The 20,755-nt window shown below is 42.6% G+C and overlaps 1 long non-coding RNA gene across 1 annotated transcript in view; it reads left to right on the top strand.

Moving 5' to 3' along the window:
• LOC126191314 (uncharacterized) overlaps positions 1-2,621 on the top strand; it is a 69,992-nt gene extending 67,371 nt beyond the window's left edge. The window contains exon 3 of the long non-coding RNA XR_007538337.1: positions 2,460-2,621. This is a non-coding gene — a long non-coding RNA (uncharacterized LOC126191314). The remainder of the gene's footprint in view (positions 1-2,459) is intronic.
• The last annotated feature ends 18,134 nt before the right edge of the window (positions 2,622-20,755 follow it).

The following is a 20,755-nucleotide window of genomic DNA, read 5'->3' as shown; positions in this document are numbered from 1 at the left end:
CTCCGAGGACACATGGGGGAGAATTGTCTTCAGTGATGATTCCCGCTTCGAACCGAGCCCCAGTGAAAAGAAAATACGTGTCTGGAGACACTCCGGACATCGGTGGGATACCAACGAGATTGTCGACCGCCATATGGCCCGACAATAACGTCCGACAATATGACCCGACAACAAAGAGTGACGGTTGTCTTGTTTGAAAATAATGGCATAGAGACCTCGAAGATAGGGCACAATCACCGGCCTTACGGCGTGCTGTAAAATTACCAGCTACCCGAACCAGTGGTGATTATACTCCGTACCCAGTCGCAGCCCACAGCAGTACACCAGGCGTTAGGCGAGTAATACTGTGACGAGTTGAATATGACAACTTCCGTTCTTCTAGAAGCCTGCACATGCGGATACGTCCATCGCGATGCGTTACACAGGACCAGGAATAGTCTGCAAACATAACATGGTGCCACTCCCGTGTCCTGTGTTGGAGCAGCATTCTTGCATGCTGCCCTTCTAGTGTTGCAGTTCTAATAGCCGGTTCCGTAGACCCGTAAGAACAACACTGAAGGCCATGACAGTTGTCTTGGAACTATTTTGTTATCCTCTTGAAATGGCTAAATGAAAATATCAACACTTTCAATATCAGTTGTCAAATGCAAAATATCACTGAAAATATGAACGTGCTTACGTAATACGCTCAATTGTTTGCAATTGCAGAACGCACAGTAGAGAAAGCACGTCGCGATGGAAGGTATTTGCAGCGAATGACGTTCCAGGTCATTAGGAGAGCGGTGGCAGCACTGGCGCAGTGACAATGGCCATTGTTCTCACACCACCGCGCCACGCCGCGCTCAAAACCAGTCGCGGCGGACCGCGGTTGCCGACCTCTGACCCAGATCCAAGCGTTCCGCCAAATTCCGGCCGACAATTGAACGCTGATTCGCGACGGCCTCGACAAGTGCGACAATACACCAGTGGTCTTTAAATAAGTCGTCTATCCGTTAGCTGCGCCTATTTCCACTTCAACGAACAACGACGAACAGAGAAACAAAAACAACGACGACGAAAACAACAACAATCAACATAATTCTGTACTTAAATTTCTGTCACACTTGCGTCTAATTTATACTAGTGACAAGCTTCGAACGTAGCTGTTCCAGATCTGCACTAAAAGTGCTTACCAAAACAAAATTCCACTGATATACTTGGGTAACGTCCTCAAAACAGATATGGAGCCAAACATTTTGGAGAAAGGTTGGAAATATTCTGGATCAGTGAAGACACGCTCTTGATCTTGCACACACACGTGATTGCCATCAATTGTACACGAAGGTGTACGCCACTAAAAGACTGGGGTAGGTGTAGTAGTTTACAAATTAGCAAGCTATGCAGAATATAGGTTTGCTGCTGGGCAGTGCGATTTGTGTCTTTCCTAATATACAGAATAACGGGTATCAATGCAGTTATTTTTACGTGTGGTACCTCAGTATTTATACACGTCAGTGAATTGGTTGTTTCTTCTCTGTGTCGAGCAGTCTTCCCACAACAAGTTACAAACCTGATGACCTGATGTTTTGTGCACAGTCGTACTGCACCATTAGGTGATTTACACCTTTCAGTATAGACTAACCGTTTTCCGTCCACGTGTACACACTGCAACACCTGACCTGTTGTCAAGGGGAAAATACGCAGTAAGGGCTTGCTCTTGCCAAATGGCTCTGAGCATTATGCGACTTAACTTCTGAGGTCATCAGTCGCGTAGAACTTAGAACTAATTAAACCTAACTAACCTAAGAACATCACACACATCCATGCCCGAGGCAGGATTCGAACCTCCGACCGTAGCGGTCGCTCGGGTTCCGGACTGTAGCGCCTAGAACCGCACGGCCACTCTTGCCGGCTCTTGCCAAATGTACTAACTTGCCAAAGGTACTAACCAACCATAAAACATAATACTTCTAATGGCTATAATTATTAGGCTGCAAATGACGCAAATACTGACGTAATGTTGTTCAGTATACCGTTCTCAGTCATCAACAAAAATATCTGTATATATCTCTTTTCACCTAGTAAAGATAAAAAGCGTTTCCCTTCAATTAAATAAAGTATTAACTTCCTGTATAAACTAATAGCTATTCTTCTCTTCACTCCAAACCAAATCACTCTGCTCACATTAAACAACATTTTAATTAGTCAAATGTGACTGCGCACTTCTGTGGAGTGAATATCGATTTTGGCAGTAGATTCTAACAGCCAAACCGGCATTTCCAGAATTGATACTGAAATGTTTATGTAATGGAACAGGAACGGTGCTGGGAAATCTGTTAACTGAAAACCGGATTAGTGAGTCCATTTATGAGCAGTTTTCGCAGAGACGCTGGAACTGGGAGGGAGGTGTGTCGACGAAAATGTCCACTGCTGGATTGCTGTGGGGGTGAGCACGCGCTGAGCGATCTGGCGGCCCGCAGGAAGAGCAGAGCAACGCGCAGTGCAGCGCTACGGGCAGGATGAGCCCACAGCAAGGACTGGCGCAGACGCTGGCGCGCTGCCACCCGCTGCTACTGGAGCGCCAGCCGCCAGCCGCCAGCCGCCCACTTTCTACGCTGCGCCACTGCTGCTGCGCACAAGTGAGCAGGGCTCCGGAGGCGGAGCGGCAACTGACGACCTGACCTTTCTCAACGGCAGTAGCTTATTCGTCGCGCACAGGTATTTATCGTGTTACGCGTCATAAAATCAGTCACTTCATTCAGTTTCGTCAGCCTCAGTGCAGAATTACATACTAGTGACGGAACATTACAGAATTTGGCATAAAATGACAGAATGGAGAGCGATCGTGAGCTACATAACACTTATTTGATGGTCTTGACCGCAAAGATTTTTGAATAAAATTTCCGGTTTCGGCTATGTAATAGCCATCTTCAGAATCTAAAATAAAATAAATGAAAGTAAACTACTAGCTACTACATTAAGAGATTAAAAACAAATGACACTAGTTATAAATTAAAAAAACACGATATACCTCTCCTTCTGCTGCACTAAAATTACTAATAAGATTTAAAAATAACACGATTCAATACTGCCGTGGATGCTGCAACAACCTTTATATAGGATGAGCTGTATATAGGATGCAAGGCGATTATACAGGGTGAAAAGTATTTAAACCGACAAACTCTGGGAAGTTGTAGGGGACATCAAAACAAATATTTTTCCCTAATGTCATTTTTCCCTATGAGGATTATTTAAACCGGTGGAGGCCATATTACTCTCTTAAGTCGTTAGAGGTCATATTACGATCTTCAGTTGTTATAGGTCGTATTACGCTCTTCAGTTGTAGGCAACTGCTGTCCACCAGTGTAGTAGGGCATTGTCCCTGTTTACTAATGGAGCGATACACCTCGAGTGAATACACTGTTATGGTTGGTGCGTACTACGTAGCGCACCACAACGGACGAGCTGCACAACGGGTTCATAAACAAAAATATCCTAATCACCGTATCCCGCATCATACGACCTTTGTTGCTGTGTACCAACGTCTGCATGAGACCGGGTCATTTAGCAGATTACCTGGACAGGACGCCGTCGCACGGTAAGAACGCTGCAATTTGAGGAAGCTGGCCTGCAGCATGTGGAGCGGGATCCTTCAATCAGCACTCGTGAAACTGCACGTAACATGGAGACGAATCAGACGAATGTAAGAACAGTCCTTCGAGAGCAATTGTTACGTCCATTTCACTTAGAGCGTGTCCACAACCTGGAACCAGTTGATCATCCACCCAGAGCCCGTGTCAGACAGAACATGATTGGACGGTGTAACCTTTGTTTACGTGTCAATGGAGGCATTTTTGAAAATCTACTGTAATTGAAATTGAGTTGTGTTAATATGTTTGCTCTTGGTCATAAAAAAATGGAAAAGCGTTTATTGGTTTCATTAACCTGCCGCCAGACAAATCTTCTTTACCGGTTTAAATACTCCTCATAGGAAAAAATGACATTAGGGAAAAATATTTGTTTTGATGTCCCCTACAACCTCCCAGAGTTTGTCGGTTTAAATACTTTTCACCCTGTAGAGGTCGTTGATGCATGCATAACGAACAAATAATCATACAAAGTAATTAAAAGGAAGCTCATGTAAAAGCATAGATCTCCCAAACATTTTCAGTTGTATTCAAGAAAGCAGGAATGTTAAAAAATTGTTTAACCATATGAAAAAAGTATTCGTTTCCTGGCAGTTTAAAGCTGGTCAGACTTTAAGAGAATCTCAAAAAAAAATTAAAATTGATTACAGAAATCAGTCTAAAACTGAATACATTTTAATGGCTCTAAAATTAGTCTTTTAAAGGATGAAGACGGAATAAAATTCGTGACTGTACATATTGTCCTGTTTCAAATATTCCATATTATATTTTGACTCGAACAGTAAGTAATAAAAATGAAATGAAAAATAAATGGACAAAAAGCAACAAAAAAACTGTAGCCAAGAGTAAGTAACGTAAAGAACTGTAGCTAAGAGTAAGAGACATGGAACAAAAGCTAAACCTGCGCAGGCTAGAGATGTCCATTGCACTTCACTACCTTCCCACTATAAATTATGCTATCTGTTACGTATTTTAATGAAATACTACTGAATTTACTTCTTTTGGATACTTAATGTCGGTTCCTGTTTCATTTTAATTTTTATCATTTGCTTTTCGATTTAAAACATAGAGCGAAATATGAGAAAGAGAACAATCTGCTCGTTCTAGAATTTTGTTCCGTCTTCCTCCTTTAAACGACTAATTTTAGAGCCATCACCACGTGTGTAATTCTAGATAGATTTCTCTAATCAACTTTAATTTTTCGAATATTCTGTTGAATTCTGGCAACTTTAAACTGTCACAAGACGAATACACTTTTCATATGGTTAAACAATTTTTTAACAGTCCTGCTTTCTTGTATACAACTAAAATTATTTTTAAGACGTGTGCCTTTAAATGAACTTCCTTTTAATTACTTTGTATGATTATTTGCATTTTATGCATGGATGAACGACCTCTACGATCGCTTTGCATCCCACATGTACCTTGTTGAAGCATGCTTGGCAGTATTGATACTTGTTATTTTTATGTCTTATGACTTGTCACAATGCAGTAGAATGAGAGGTATGTCATGTTTTTGTTACTCAGTGTCATTTGTTTTTATCTCTTAGTATAGTAGCTAGTACTTTACTTTCTTTTGTTGTTATTTTAGATTCTGAAGATGTCTTTGGCATAGCCAAAACCGGTAATTTTTTTGAAAAAACTTTGCTGATGAAGACAATCAAATAAAAATTACGACGGAATGTTATTACAGGAGTAGGTTACGATAAATATGGATTTGTCAAAACAATCCGATCCAAATGGAATTTATATTCTGATGCAAAATCAATTTACATGCACAATTTTTGCAGATCGTAATGTGTTTTATTATTCCTTATGACACATATTGGTTGTACCAATTATAAAATTAAAATAAACCCTGAAGCGTAGATACTATAAATCACACCGTCAACTGTACTTTATATTTCAATGGTAAGAGGAGTTTAGTGCTGTTTTGTACAATATAGTTTTTGCGCGATAAACTGTGTCAACGCTTCTTGTATTATTTTCATATCAAATAAAGTAGTTAGTCATGGCTGGTTTGGACACCTCAAGGGATAGATTCAGGTGTCTAGATGGATAGGTTTTTCTTTCTTTATGCACAATAGAACATTTCCTTCTTGAAGTGTAAGGCCTTGGTGTCAAGTGTGGTGGCACCACGTAGCGTACTTCTCTCGAATTGCAAAGGGGACACCGGGTTTAACGTCCTCATCTTACGGACAGAACACCATCAACAGTCACTAGCCCTCAAGACGCGCAGAAGGTAGATAAATGTGTTGGTTCCAGTTCTGTTCAATGTGTACACGAATGACCACCCCTTAGCACTCAATAGAAGAAGTTTCTTTTATGTCTATGACCTAGCTCTAGCCGCGCAGAGCTCAGATTTTGAATCAGTGGAGAACATTCCAACGAATGCCCATAAACAACTTTCAAGATACTACAACAAAAACCAACTTAAACCGAATCCCACAAAGACTGATGTGTAAGGTTTTGCATTTGAGAAACAGGGGACCTAGTCTCAAGTTGAAGATAGCATGGTCAAGTGTCGAACTGGAACACTGTAAGACCCCAAAAATCTGCGAGTGACACCTGATAGAACTCTCACTTTAAAGAGGCATAAATTACAAGTGGAAAGTTTCCACTAGGAACAATCTTCTACGGAAAGTGACCGGATCACAGTCAATCTGTGACTCTACAATAATCTACGATGGCACTACGCTGTTCTGCACCAGAGTAAATATGTCCTGTTTGGTGTAATTCAACATATGCCAAATAGGTGGTGCATAGCTTTCAGTGACACCTGCAGTATCATAACAGATTGTCGGAAATCCACTCCAGTGGAATGGCTTTACCACATCGCAGGAATAGCACCACTTCCTGTTAGAAAAATAATTACTGTGAATGAGGAAAGAAAGAAAGTGGAGCAGGAGAGGACCGTCCTGTGTGTGGGCACGAAACGCAACCGCGACGACTGTAGTCAAGGAGGAGTTTCATAAGAACAGCGACGGTTCTTAGAACAATTGCTGTAAAAGCTAGGTTGCAAATGTGGAGGACTACGACCTGCCTTTCTCCTGACTGGAAGAGTGTTTCAGAAACTGGCTATGGTAAGAAACGGACGACTTGAAAGTCCCTGAACAGACTGAGATCTTGAGTTGGCAGGTCAAAGGTTGATTCGGGAAGGTGTGGCTACACTCATCAATATGATATTCAGCATGACTATGGAGAGTACCAGCCTGTTCATCATATGCTTCAATTCCGACTGCGTTCAGCCTCTCGCACAGGAAATGAGCCTCCTCATGGAGCAGAAAATACACAGGGAGTGGCCAAGATTTGCGCTAAAGTAATACTCTCATAACTGTGAATAATATGTATGTGTTTCGGTACGAGAATAAATAAATAAAATCAGGAACTTTTACACCGTCATCTCTCCTCCCTTTTCCGGCCAAATACTGGCGGGTGAAAACCTCAACAGTGCTGACGCCATGGTAGAAGCTGATATACAGTCATTATTCGTACAAAATAAATGATGCTCGAAAAGCCGATATTTGTTCGAACCAGCAAAATCGACTCAGACCGAATACCGAGCACATAAACACGACAACGAGGATTCTAACCAGCTTTCTGCAGTCAGACGTATTTCAGTGGCCTCGGATACAGAGGCGGGAGCTTATTTTGATTTGATGGTGGTTATGGATGCTCACCCAGTGTAAGAGAGATTTTAATATGACGGGAATAAAGAACTGAATAAATAAACGAATAAAATAATAGTGACAGTAACATGCTAGTTAATCAAATCAATTAAATCATCATAATTCAATAATACTCGGTAAAGAACCTCTAGAGTAGACATTCATGAGCATGTGGAACAATTAAAACAGTATATTTTGAAGGCAACAACAGGGCGTACCGAACTTAATTAAGAAAGTGATAGAATAAATATGCAAGTGAAGTATATTTTACTAGCTGACTAATCCATTTTCAAGTTACTATTTACAAAGAAAATATATCATGCGATTTACACGAATTTCTGAAACTATGGCACGTGAAACTAGCCATATTTTGTTAGTCGTGTCAGACTGGTAGTTATTATCAAATCCTCCCAACGATAAAATAGTTTATCTTTTTGTTATGGCGCCGACCGGTGTGGCCAAGCGGTTAAAGGCGCTACAGTCTGGAACCGCGCGACCGTTACGGTCGCAGGTTCGAATCCTGCTTCGGGCATGGATGTGTGTGATGTCATTAGGTTAGTTAGGTTTAAGTAGTTCTCAGTTCTAGGGGACTGATGACCTTAGAAGTTAAGTCCCATAGTGCTCAGAGCCATTTTTTATGGCCATTTGCGGTAGGATTTCATCTCTCTCATACAGTTCGTTTTGGCACTGACAGAATGCAAAATTACACTCATTGCAAATTTAGCTTAGCTGACGTGAACCCTCCAGGCCGAAGTAATTCGGGTGTAATAGCAGTTAAAATATTTATGACTTTTGCCAACAGCCGCGCGGGACTAGCCGAGCGTTCTAAGGCGCTGGTCCCGGCGGAGGTTCGAGTCCTCCCACGGGCATAAGTGTGTGTGTTTGTCCTTGTATAATTTAGGTTAGGTAGTGTGTAAGCTTAGGGACTGATGACCTTAGCAGTTAAGTTCCGTAAGATTTCACACACACACACACACACACACACACACACACACACTACTGCCAACAGGATGTTACATCATCGTACTCACAACCTTATAGACTGTTCTTCACACACTGAGAATGCATATTGCCCTGTTTATTAGGCATAAAGGAAATTAATTACGTTTGTTATTCAGGAAACTTTCCAGCTCTTTCTCTGAGCTGATTAATTAGGGACACTAGGAAATAACTGAACCAGGCGGACTGGTTTAGGGCATGAACGTGGTTATTTAAGAACTTTTAGCTTTGGCAAACTCTGTCTTGACTTTCCTAAGCTCCTGCCACTCACTCAAGTTTCAGTTAGCCAGAAATTTCAACAGTATAAATATTTTTAGAAGCGGCAACTCAGAAACTTTGAACTAAATGTACCATCTCATGAACTACGGGGCGTTTCAAAGAGACTGATCCGATTTTACAAGAATTTATCCACTGCGTGAACAAAGGATTAAACTTTTGGGGGTATTTTAAGTTGTGCATTGAAACCAAACGTTTGTCTTGTATCAGCTGTAAGTTGCCGGTTCTAGTGGTTGCCTATGGAGGTCTCCCTTGAGCAGCTACGTCGTTTGTTCGTTCTTTTATTATGACTTTTTGCAGAGTCACGAGATGATGCCGTACATTTAACTTTTCAGCAGGACAGAACACCACTGCATTGGCAAATGAATAGAAAAGGTTTTCATCATTTCTTAAGAATGAGCTGCCTCGACGATGGAACGGCCATGGGGAGCGTACAGATCTCGCATCACACCATTCACTTTGTTTACCTTTCTCTCTCATAGCCGTATTTCGTAAACCGATTTCCCAATACGGATTCTTGTTGGTCATGTAAACACTCCAGTAATTCGATTTTGGAAATGTGGTTTTAATTGCCTGTTTCCTCTCTTCCACAATCGACTTTCGCTCTCATGTAGACGCATAACCATTTCTGAAACATGCTTGGATCGCCATGCTTCGTATTATTTTTAAAAATTTTCGGCTAATCTTCAATGAAGGACAAGTTGAAATATTACACTGAGTATGAAATTGTATACCTCTGATATTTAACTGAAGAGAAACAGTCATTGTGCGGACTAAATCAGAAACTGATACCGCTGATACCTAGGGGATGTTTTTGTAAAACACTTTACGATAGTAAAACCGATAGTTGACCGTTCTAGAGAAACCGCTTCTGGCCTCAATAAGTAAACACAACAGCGGGAAACAGATTCCGAAATTTGAGTTTCGTTTTCTGGAAGTTGTGCGTCACGTAAACGAACCAACTGGCTTGCGAGGTCACCTGAGCTCCCTCTAAATGAACTCCTGTGGATTGTGAAAGTCTCCGTCTCTCCGTTTGTGCGCCTTCCATGCCAACAAATCTGAGTGAGCAAAGACGCCGAACAGCCAAAGCAATGAATACAGAGTAGCTGCAGACATGCTCGCAAAAGTATGGGACTTGTTTGATACCGTCTGGCTGTTTGATACGTTCTGGTTGTTTATCGAGAGTCCGCTGGTGAGCAAACTGAGTATTTGTGAGAGGTACATGAAAACTTTGATCATATACGCAGTTGTAAAAGGTATCCCGTGGATGTACGTGAATGCCTGTGAAAGATATACCCTGGTAAAATTAGATGGTTCTTTTGCAATAGATACTTTATAATCCTATATGTAAGTTAAATTTCCTCCTTTCATGCAGGAGATACTGTCTTCTGAATTCGGATGAATGTTTTTTTCTTCAAGAAGAACACAGGCTGTATATACACACTGTCCGTTCAAAAGTTCCGAGACTGAGTTTATTCATGGCCTCTAAGCGACGTCAGCGCAGTAACTATGATGGCAGCTTGAACTAACAACTGTAAGCGATGTGCATTCGACTACCCAGTTGTAAACGAACAATGTTAAGTAGTGGACGTGTAGCCTTAGTGTGTCAACAGTGTTATGTCAGAAACCGCAAACGAACATTATCTCTAATTTAACTGTTCGAGACAGTCTCCAGAACGTTCTGAAGAAGAGGTAAGTATGTGCAAAAAAAAAAAAAAAAAAAAAAAAAAAATATCACAAGTACTTCTGTCGCGAATTGATTGAAATACAAAACACGGACAATTATTTACTGGAAAGAAATAATCACCACCTTAATACTAAAACGAATCTACCACAAAACGACAAAGAGCAGAAATTCAGAGGAAAGCTCAACGCTTTGATATTCAAGCCAGTGTCATGCGCGAGTTGATCAGAATCCCAAAGAAGTACTTTTCACTTTTCTGACTGTTTCAAATAGTTGTATGAAAGTTCGGTACTCAAATGGAAGGAGACTATGCAAAATACTTGGAGCATTGCAGCCAGCAACTTAATCTTTGGTTATTTTTCATTAATTTGGTGTAGGAACGTTTTGGACTCACGAGGTGGGTCTATTGACAATCGGCGTGGAGACTACTTAAAATATTAGAAAAAAATAAATAAACGAAAAGGATGTGTACAAAGTACAAAAGCGTGCAATTGTTTACGTATAATCCGGTTGTCTTAAGCTTTTTGCATCGTATATTTATTATTGTGAACGGGGCAGCAGCGTGAACAGTTGTCTACAACGGTGTGGATGAGTAGAGATGAAATATTAGGCGTACTCGCTAAATAAATCACCGTGAGACGTGTAATAGGCCGTGGTTACCTGCGCACATAAGAAGTAGCGCTGTTTTTAGTCGACAATAGGTGTGAAATATTTGCCGCGAGGAGACTGCTGTTTGTGGAAAGTGCCTCTCGCCACGCTGATAACTTCAGTTATGGCTGCGCCGGCGGCAGTCCCCAGAAGCGTCGGCTATCTCCAGCCACGCGGCGTAGTCTGCTGCTGCCTCCAGCTCTCTCGTCACCTGTGCGGTACACCGAAGTACTTCTCACATTACCTCTGCTACAATGGACTTTTAATTAATGAGCCTAGAACTTCCTAAATACGCTTCTCAAAAGAATTAGGGCAAAATAACTTTGGGCGTCTGCCACACTTCACCGAGCAATGAGGGCTGGGTATGTTACCAAATTATACCTTTACCTTTCACAAATTAAGTACGCAACAAACCGTCATTAAAACCCCGATGTTGACATAAAAAGAACTGAAATGTCCGACAGGTGTCTAAAACAAAGTGTGAACTATCATTCATCCAATCATCCTGACTGCTTTTCATTGGACAAGATTTTAAACATGGCTGGAACAATTGTGCCAAAGGCGTCATCAGTAGTTAAAACTTCATCTCCATGTCAAATGGCAACTTCGTCACTGGCGAAACATTTTGTTCACAGACGAGTCCAGATAGCCTATGATGCAAGGTGATGGTCATATTCGTGTGCGCAGGTCGGTGATGAGCGAATGAAGATGAAGTTTTAACTACTGACGACGCCTTTGGCACAATTGTTTTATGAATCTCCATTGCAGGATGTGATTTTAGTGAGTGCCTAAAAGTTTTTGTGCCTGTAATACTCTGGTGTATTTCACTTCTGATGAAGGTATATTTAGATATACCGAAACCGTGGTCAAGAATTTTAATAAATCTTTATTCTGAAACTGTTTTGGCTGTCATCATTTACCGTGAAGCTTTTCATTGGACTTTGAGGGCTCCGATAACGTGTATGTCTCCTGTGAGCGTTTATCATTGCCTGATACCTACGTGGCGTGTAAGTCACCCTGTGGTATCCGTTCCCATTCTTCACTGAGAGCCCATCAGAGTCCCTGGAGGTCCGTGGTGGAACAGGACTACTACGAACACGTTTGTCAAGCATGTCCCACAGATGCACGATTGAGTTTAGGTCGTAACTCATCATTGGCCGTTCCATAACTTCAACGTTAAGGCTTTGCAAGACATCTCAGCTGACGCACGCCACAAAGGCCCTGCCATTAGAAGGAATTTAGGGCCACCACTGTATCCAACAGCCATCACATGGTCCAACAGTGATCTGTTCGATGTACTACCAGGAGGTACGGAGAACGGCAAGATATAGTATCACAGAACCTTGGAAATCTGTCGATTTCCTGGTCAACATTTGTCAGATACCGCTCACCACCGACCTGCGCACACGAACATGACCATCACCCTGCATCATAGGCTATCTGGACTCGTCTGTGAACAAAACGTTTCGCCAGTGACGAAGTTGCCAGTTGACATGGGAACGGCAGAACTGAGGGCGAGCTGCAAGATGTCGTGTCGAGCAGGGTACTCGAATAGGACGTCTGGCTCACAAGGTCCTTTCTCGTAACCTGCTTATTACAGTCTCATCGACACAGTAGCTCCAGCGGGCCTTCTGAGATGGTCTTGCAGTGCTCTGGTGGTACCCGTACGACGCCGCAACACAGAGATGGCCAGATACTGGTCTTCACGTGGGACTGCAATACGTCGGCGACCTTGTTCAACTCACCTTGTGGACAGACCTGTCTCTCTGTATCGTGTCCACAGCCTACATGTAGAGAGGTACTGGCATCTGCAGCAACACCACCAAAAGGCCATCCTTTTTGGATCACACAGACCACCGTTGCAACATGCACTAAATTAAGATGTCGCACTGTGTGTGCTTGGTTGAACAGAACATCCACAAATGACAGCTGCTTTCTGTTTGTCTCGCCAGAAAACACTGGGACAACACTTCCCTCTGAGGGACGACCAGACACTGTAAAGCATACCTCAGCCGAATGATTTTCATTGTGCGCTAAATTGAAAGCAAAGATCTCAAACCATGCTGTAAGACCACAGGTACCGCCTGCATCAAAATAGATTTAACATACCGGACGCTGATACACGTGTTCCCCTAATTCGTTTGAACACTCTTAGTAATTCAAGACAGCGAGTACATTTTTCCTTGTTATTGGGGTAAATGGCCCAGCCAAGCTCAATTCGAAGTACTGCCAGAGATTTTTCCTCCGTGAGAGGACTGTAACAGGGCTGCTGATAACGCCGTCGTTGAGCGCCCGTACACCCACCCCCCTGCTTCCACCCCATTGTAACGGGGCGCACACAGGCCCGTGAGGCGAACCGAGTAGCTACTTGAATAATCTAAGGCCAGGAAAGCTGACAACGGCTGGGAGACATATCCGATGCCGCACACATATCCGATGCCGCACACCAATGACGTCAATTTGCAGAAGATGACGTCACAAAAGGCCTTCGTTCACAGCGGCACACAAATGGGCCGTACATAACAGAAACTGCTCAATGGCTGACTCGAGACGTGTAGTGTGGTTTTACGACATGTGATTTTGCCTCTTTTCAAATGACATTTTTCTCCAACGATAAATTTTAGCCGGCCGAAGTGGCCGCGCGGTTCTGGCGCTGCAGTCTGGAACCGCGAGACCGCTACGGTCGCAGGTTCGAATCCTGCCTCGGGCATGGATGTGTGTGATGTCCTTAGGTTAGTTAGGTTAGTTAGGTTTAACTAGTTCTAAGTTCTAGGGGAATAATGACCTCAGCAGTTGAGTCCCATAGTGCTCAGAGCCATTTGAACCATTTTTTGATAAATTTTACAGAGTAACAGATGTCAGTCCATAGCATACTAGAAGCGTTTTGTAGCTCTCTTTTTTAAATCTCGAAGTGCAGCTCTACGTTTATAAAAAGATTCGTGGTGCAAAAAAGTAAGGAATAAATCTCAATATCAACGTTCGCACATAGAGAGATCACTAATTAACAACTCAAGGCGTATTAGTTACTATTAAGGTAAAAAGCGCGTGACTTGCAGTACAGGAATGTTGATATGCCGCTTGTAATAGTCACAGAATTCTCTTACGTTAGGATTCGTGGTTGATCATTACGGCGACATCTTTAGCTTGTTTTGAAATTATTCTTTCATGAAAGGAAACTAATCACTATCATGATATTAAAAAAATCCTTCTGGGTATGTTACCGCCACTGATATTACAGACAGTCTTGACAAACAGTGACCGTCATGAATGGTATCTGCAATAGCATCCGAAACACTGGTGGTTTTGTTACTTATGAGGTGGTCTGGAAATTAATTGAAATCGGCCACGAAGCCCACATAAATTCCATGATTCATCGATTCTTCATTGTGCTCGTTATAGATATATCGTAGCAGAGTTAAGGCGCACTCAGGACCAAAATTTGACTAGTGAACGGAGAATAACTGGCAGGATAAACTGATAGTTACGATACACGATGAACTTTAATAAAACCGAAAAACTGCAGGAACGGATTCTTGACTTGAAATGGAGGAAGAAAGGTCCTATGAAAGCGTGTCCAGAAATGGACGGTGTGCATGCAACGACAGCAAGTCGTCCCGGAACACATTACAGAATTGCATCGCATCCACGTCACAACAGATCGTGGACTGACACTCGCTTTCGCACTTTCGGCCTCTCTCCGAATGGCGTCACAGGCATTGTGAACACGTTGTTGAAGGCTCTGCACACACAACGCTTTTCCTATGCCACAGAGGTAAAAAAAACTCAGGATGTTTACATCTGGTGATCTAGCAGGCCATGCTACAGGGCCGCCGCGTCCTATCCAACGTCCGGGAAAAATGTTGACGTGTCGGCGAATTGTAATGCGGAAGTAGGGTGATGCTCTATAATGCATTCATGCATAAGCCACATAATCTGTCTTACTGCCGAAGGCACATTCTGAAGCAGATCAGGCAGAGTATTCTGCATCATGTCTAGGTATGTTCCTCCGTCCAGGCTTTTTGGAATAATAACCGGTCCAAGTACGTGTTCGTCAAGAATCCCTGACCACACATTGATGCTGAACCGATGCTGAAGAGACGCCACAACCATTCTCCGAGGATTGTCTGTAGCCCACCGATGACGATTATAAAATTTGGTGATGTCAGTTCTGGTACAGATTTCTTCGTCGGTGAAGAGGACTGATGACGGAAATCCCATAGCTGTGACGGTCTGGTGCAAAAACCATCGACAAGATACTTCCGGTAGAGGGAAATCCACCGCTGATAATCTTTGCACTCGTTGCAGGTGATAGGGACAGTAGAGATTTTCATCCAGGATACACATAATCCTATTTTGGCTTACACAATGTTGGCGAGCCACTTGCTGGGAACTTGTGCTAGGGTTCGTCTCAGTATCCTATAGAACCCGATCCTTCAAATCTGGTGTAGGCACAGTCCGATGCTTCCCTGCACGTTCGTCTGTCTGAAATGACCCATGATCACAGAAACGCCCAAAAAGGGCGTGAAATGTTGTGCGACGTAATTGGTTTCTGTGAGGGTACTTGTTTTAGTACAGACGTCCTGCCTCTCGACCGTTTCCATCTGCTTGGCCGGGTACAGACACCATTTCGGCTTGTTTCCGTAATGAATACCGGACCACCCTGCTGCGTCAATCAAAACACAAGGAAAACACTGCACGTGGTCAGAGGAGTATTCTTTCGTCAGCAGCATCTATTGTGACAACAATACATTTCCGGACACACGTTCATTGGACCTTTTTTCCTCCATTTACAGTCAGGAATCATTCCTCGCAGTTTGCCCGTTTTATTAATGTTCACCCTGTACAATTATGCAGGCATCCTCTGACAGTCAGTTGACATAAAAGTTTACTGAGTATGTTACCTCGTCATAACGTAAACAAGCTGTACTGGAGAAACCAAGTGTTCTACAGGTAGATCCAGAAGAAGACCACAGTAACCGTGGCTGAAACGTTGGTTTCTACAGCATAATTTCTTACTTTATGACGTGGCACCATATTCAGGAAAATTTGATGTCAAATCGTGATTACAAGTTTTTATAACAATGTACCGGCAGCGTTTCGCAACTATAGCATCTCGAAACGCTGGTTCTAACAGTTGGCCGTGGTATGCTCGGCAGCACCTTCCATTCTATATACGGATACTTCATTGCATTGCATTGGTTCATGCTCGATCGTAACAACACAAGCTATGTTTAATTTCGGATGAAAGCTTATGAAGACTTTTGTATGAGACCTCGTATGTAGAACAGCCGTAGCAGGAAATACGTTTAAGAGTGAAAAATCTCTGTTGGCACTGAATGCATGAGGGAGCCTCATCAACATCAGTTTGTTATCCTCATTACGGCTAAATTATAATAATAACAAATGGCATGAAGATCGACATTATGATTAAGAGCGTTATATACTACAGACGTGGTCATACATACAGCACTAAATGTATAGAAGTTAACAGGTTTGAGACAAACTGCTCGGAAATACGTCTTACGATAATTAGCCTCCGAAAGCGGTAGTGATGAAAGGAAGTATTCCTATCTAGACGATAAATATGGAGCCCAAGAATAATCGAGCCAGTTAATATACGCTCCCTCCTTTAAAGTAAGAGAGGCGAATTTTTTGTTCACAGGGACCCATTATAAACCATTTTCGACCGACCGTATGAAGTAACAGCTACTCAATAAAAGCTTTTTTAACTGGCCAGCTTGCCAGGTCAAACGCCTTGTGTGCTGTCTTGTGTTGCTGCTCGTCGCACAGTGAACGCTGCTGGGGTAATGCTGTTGCGTAACACATGTATCTACAGGCTGCATTGGATCAGTGAAATATAATAAGAGAAAGCTGGTATTTAAGAGACCTAGTTTGAAAACTCCGTGACGCAGCAATCTGTCGACATCCTATGGCGCTACCCTGCTCAATTGATTCGCTGCTTCTGACGACGGATGGGAGGCTTAAGTACTTTGCGAGAAAGGAGAGAGGTACGCCGTCTGTAGCATCTCGTATCGAAACGACTGTCCCGTCCACAGTAGCATCAACCAGATAGGTAAGTTTAATACCCGACATAAGCCGTGTCACTCTTTAGCTAGTTGACATTTGCAGTGTTTCTATCTGTTCCTACTGATAAAAATTTACAGGCCACATTTGAATAATGTTGGTTTTCGCCTTCATCTTCGGGAAGTGACGTTAGTGTTAGACCAGGCGAAGTTTTTCCCACTTCTCCTAAATGCAAGGATGTTTCAATAACCAAGGCTCCATTCATCTCCAGTCCGACCTTGTGCATTGTCTCTAATGACCTTGATGTCGACTCGATATTAAGTGCAACCTTCCTTTCTTGCTCCACTCGTCGCAGCTTTGTCTCAACCAAGTTAACAACTTAGAAATTCCCTTTAAGCAATAAGTTCTGGAATCACATGTCGATAGCTACCTGGTTCTTTCTACGAGATGATAACAAGACAGATGATAAGTTGAGATTTCTGCAGTGCGATACTGTCAAGTAATCATACAAAGGAACGAACAACAACACAGATAGAATGAAATTTTCACTCTACTGCGGAGTGTGCGCTGATATGATACTTCCTGGCAGACTAAAACTGTGTGCCGGACCGAGACTCGAACTCGGGACCTTTGCCTTTCGCGGGAAAGTGCTCTACCAACTGAGCTACCCAAGCACGACTCACGCCCCGTCCTCACAGCTTTACTTCTGCCAGTACCTCGTCTCCTACCTTCCAAACTTTACAGAAGCTCTCCTGCAGGAGATCATAATCCAGTTTTTGTGTTCCGAACTTTTTTCTTCCACTTTTCATCTTGTTTTCACTTATTTTTGTGGTGACAGAAGACTTATAGTGCGTGAAAAAAATAAGGGCAAACAAGATGAAAAGTGGTAAGAAAATAGTTCGGAACATAAAAACATGCTTACGTTTCGTAAATAGAGCTGTAGTGCGACCTCCAGCAAGTGACCAGATGAGCAGATGAGAGGAAACGCAGATGCCAACCAAAAACGCGAAGAATACCCACCTGATGATGTCTTAAATTAGTGGAAAAGGCGAAAACGCGTCTGGGAGAAATAAAATACAGCGCAACAATAAAAGGCAGTTTTTATTTACAAAACAAATATTTCTGTGCTTGCTGCGGAGGTTGGCCACGCAAACAAACTCGTTTAACAAAAATGTAATTTTTGCGCTGTTGACCATTTCAGTAAGATCCGAGGAAATTCTCAGTACTACGAGGGCGTGCTGAAAAGGAATGCACACGAATTTCTTGTTCTGTTCTCAATATCGGTTAAGGTATTGCATGTCATGTATGTCACTTGGAAGATTTTCCAGCTTCGCTGACGCGAGCTGCAACCCTTTGTTGCTAGAGGGCGTCGAATTGTAGCGTGTAACATGGTGGTGTGTGATGCAACTCAGTCGGTGCGTTAGAAACAGCGTGGTATAACCTAACCGCAGAAGACGTGCCTCCCATTGAAATCCATAGAATAAAAACTGTGTACTGTGATGATTATACCAACAACAGTAATCTGCGACGTTGGGCTGTTCGTGTTCGTAATGAAGTAAACGATGGTGCTAGCCTCAACGCGTGACAGAACACGGAATGAACGACCGCGTACGACAACCGCTGAGAACCATCGGAACTGAGTTGATCAACTCATCAGAGAAAACCGTCGGATAACACACACAGCTGTCAGGTAAGTATGGCATATCACAAGAGCGTGTACAGACCTTCACTGCAGAACTGCGGTACACAAAACCGTATGCATAGAGGGTGCCTTGAATGCTCACATGTGACATGAAGAGGAGGAGACATCTGTCAACAATTTATTTTGTGTTTTGAACGGGAGAGTAATGGGTTCCTTAACAAAATTGTGATAGGTGATGCGGGCTAAGTTCACTATTTTGACCCCGAAAACAGGAGAGCATCAACGAGGCTCCACGAAGGTTCACCAGCAGGCAAAATGATGGTCAGAGTATACTGGGAGGTGTGGTGCTATAGGAATTCTTGCCTAAAGGTACTATATTAAACCCTGCAAGGTACTGCGAGACCCTCAGAAAAATGGAAGCACGAGAGCGAAGAGTTCGTCCACACTTGGAGCATCCTGCTTCAGCACGACCACACATGCAACACATCTGCAACAATCCGACGCCTTGGGTTCACTGTCATTGGTCCTAAGAAACCTCCGAGGACTTCAGTTTGATTGTCACGAAGCGGGGCAAGCAGATGTGAGGTTGTGGCTCAGTCAGCAAACATTCTACAGTGACGGCGTCAACAAACTGGTCTCTCGTTGACAGAAGTGTGTTCGTCGCCAGGGTAACTATGTTGAGAAATAAATCTGTAGACAAGAAGAATAAAGATATAGAATGTTAATAAAGTTTATTTTACTCAAAAAGCTTAAAGAACTTTCACATAAAAATTTGGAGGTATTATTTTGCAGAACGCCATCGTAAGTAAGAATTGGTAATAATAAGAACAGAGTAACAAATGAGTAAATTTAAGTCGGCAGGTCAACACACCATGGCCGGCTGCCTTGCAGTTTCTTAAAATGCGCACCTAGATACAAAAACTAGTTACCGTAGTAAGTGTTCCGACAACTGGATATAAGTGCACCAACAACTGGATACTAGAAATGTAGGCCTATAACTCACTGGGATAAGCTGTGTTATACGTGTACACGCTGACGAGAAATTTCTATTCAATCTATTCCCTTTACGATGCAGATTTCGATTTCAGAACAAAAATACTGTTGGCAAATTGTCGTACTGTCCACGATTTTTGATAAAATTTCTGATCAAATGTGTGTGTGGCAATTCTGCAGAATGTAAACACTCTCGTTGATTTTTGGCCGCAACTAAATGACAAAGCAATGATTTCTAGTTCAGTTACGCCAGTTCCAAAAGCTGTAGTCTAACTAATGTTTTCCATTGTAAGTTTATTTAGTATTACACCAGATTTGATCGTAGTGATTAACTTCTCCTATCTATTCATACTCTTCATTCAGATAAAAAAAAGATGTCGTAGAACATAGAATTTGCATATCATGAGTTCAAGCAAGGGGACTCTCATCTTCCTATCAGAGCAATCCATATAACAATCCTACTGTCTGAGTTTCATTACTACAATATCAATAACACCAAACAATGCTATGCGCTTGCGTGCTTGCCTGAATCTCTCAACATCCCAGAAAAAACTCCAAATAATCTACTTAGCTTCTCTTTCCGTAACTGCATCAAAAATATTCATACTCAAAAAATGGTTCAAATGGCTCTGAGCACTACTGGACTTAACATCTGGGGCCATCAGTCCCCTAGAACTTAGAACTACTTAAACCTAACTAACCTAAGGACATCACACACATCCATGCCCGAGGCAGGATTCTAACCTGCGACCGTAGCAGTCGTGCGGTTCCAGACTGTAGCGCCCAGAACCGCTCGGCCACTCCGGCCGGTCTTTCATACTCAAATTCCATCAATCTTATGTCGCACTTATAAAGAAACTTTCTTGACCATAGTTCAAAATACGTCTTCCACTCACCAATGCTCTATTCAGAAAGCGTGTAACTTTGCTAGCGCACTCAGGCAGAGACGGTGTAACAACACAAAGATATCACAGCAGTAGTCAAAGATTACTCAGCTACACAGTTTTGTCTGTGTGTGCTATAGATATCGATATTTACGTAAGAGACCAAAAAGACATGCACACCTCACAACATAGCGAGACGCTCGTATATATGTAGCGGAAACGCACTTTTATACGAACGTCTTCGTAGTAGAACGAATGTAACAATGTTTCAGTATTGAATAGAGGCATTGAAGACAACAGTATCCGCGACA

Source organism: Schistocerca cancellata, chromosome 1 (genome assembly GCF_023864275.1).
Source record: "Schistocerca cancellata isolate TAMUIC-IGC-003103 chromosome 1, iqSchCanc2.1, whole genome shotgun sequence".
NCBI lineage: Eukaryota > Metazoa > Arthropoda > Insecta > Orthoptera > Acrididae > Schistocerca > Schistocerca cancellata.
The sequence above is the reverse complement of the archived record's forward strand: the minus strand, read 5'-3'. Positions and strand labels throughout refer to the sequence as shown.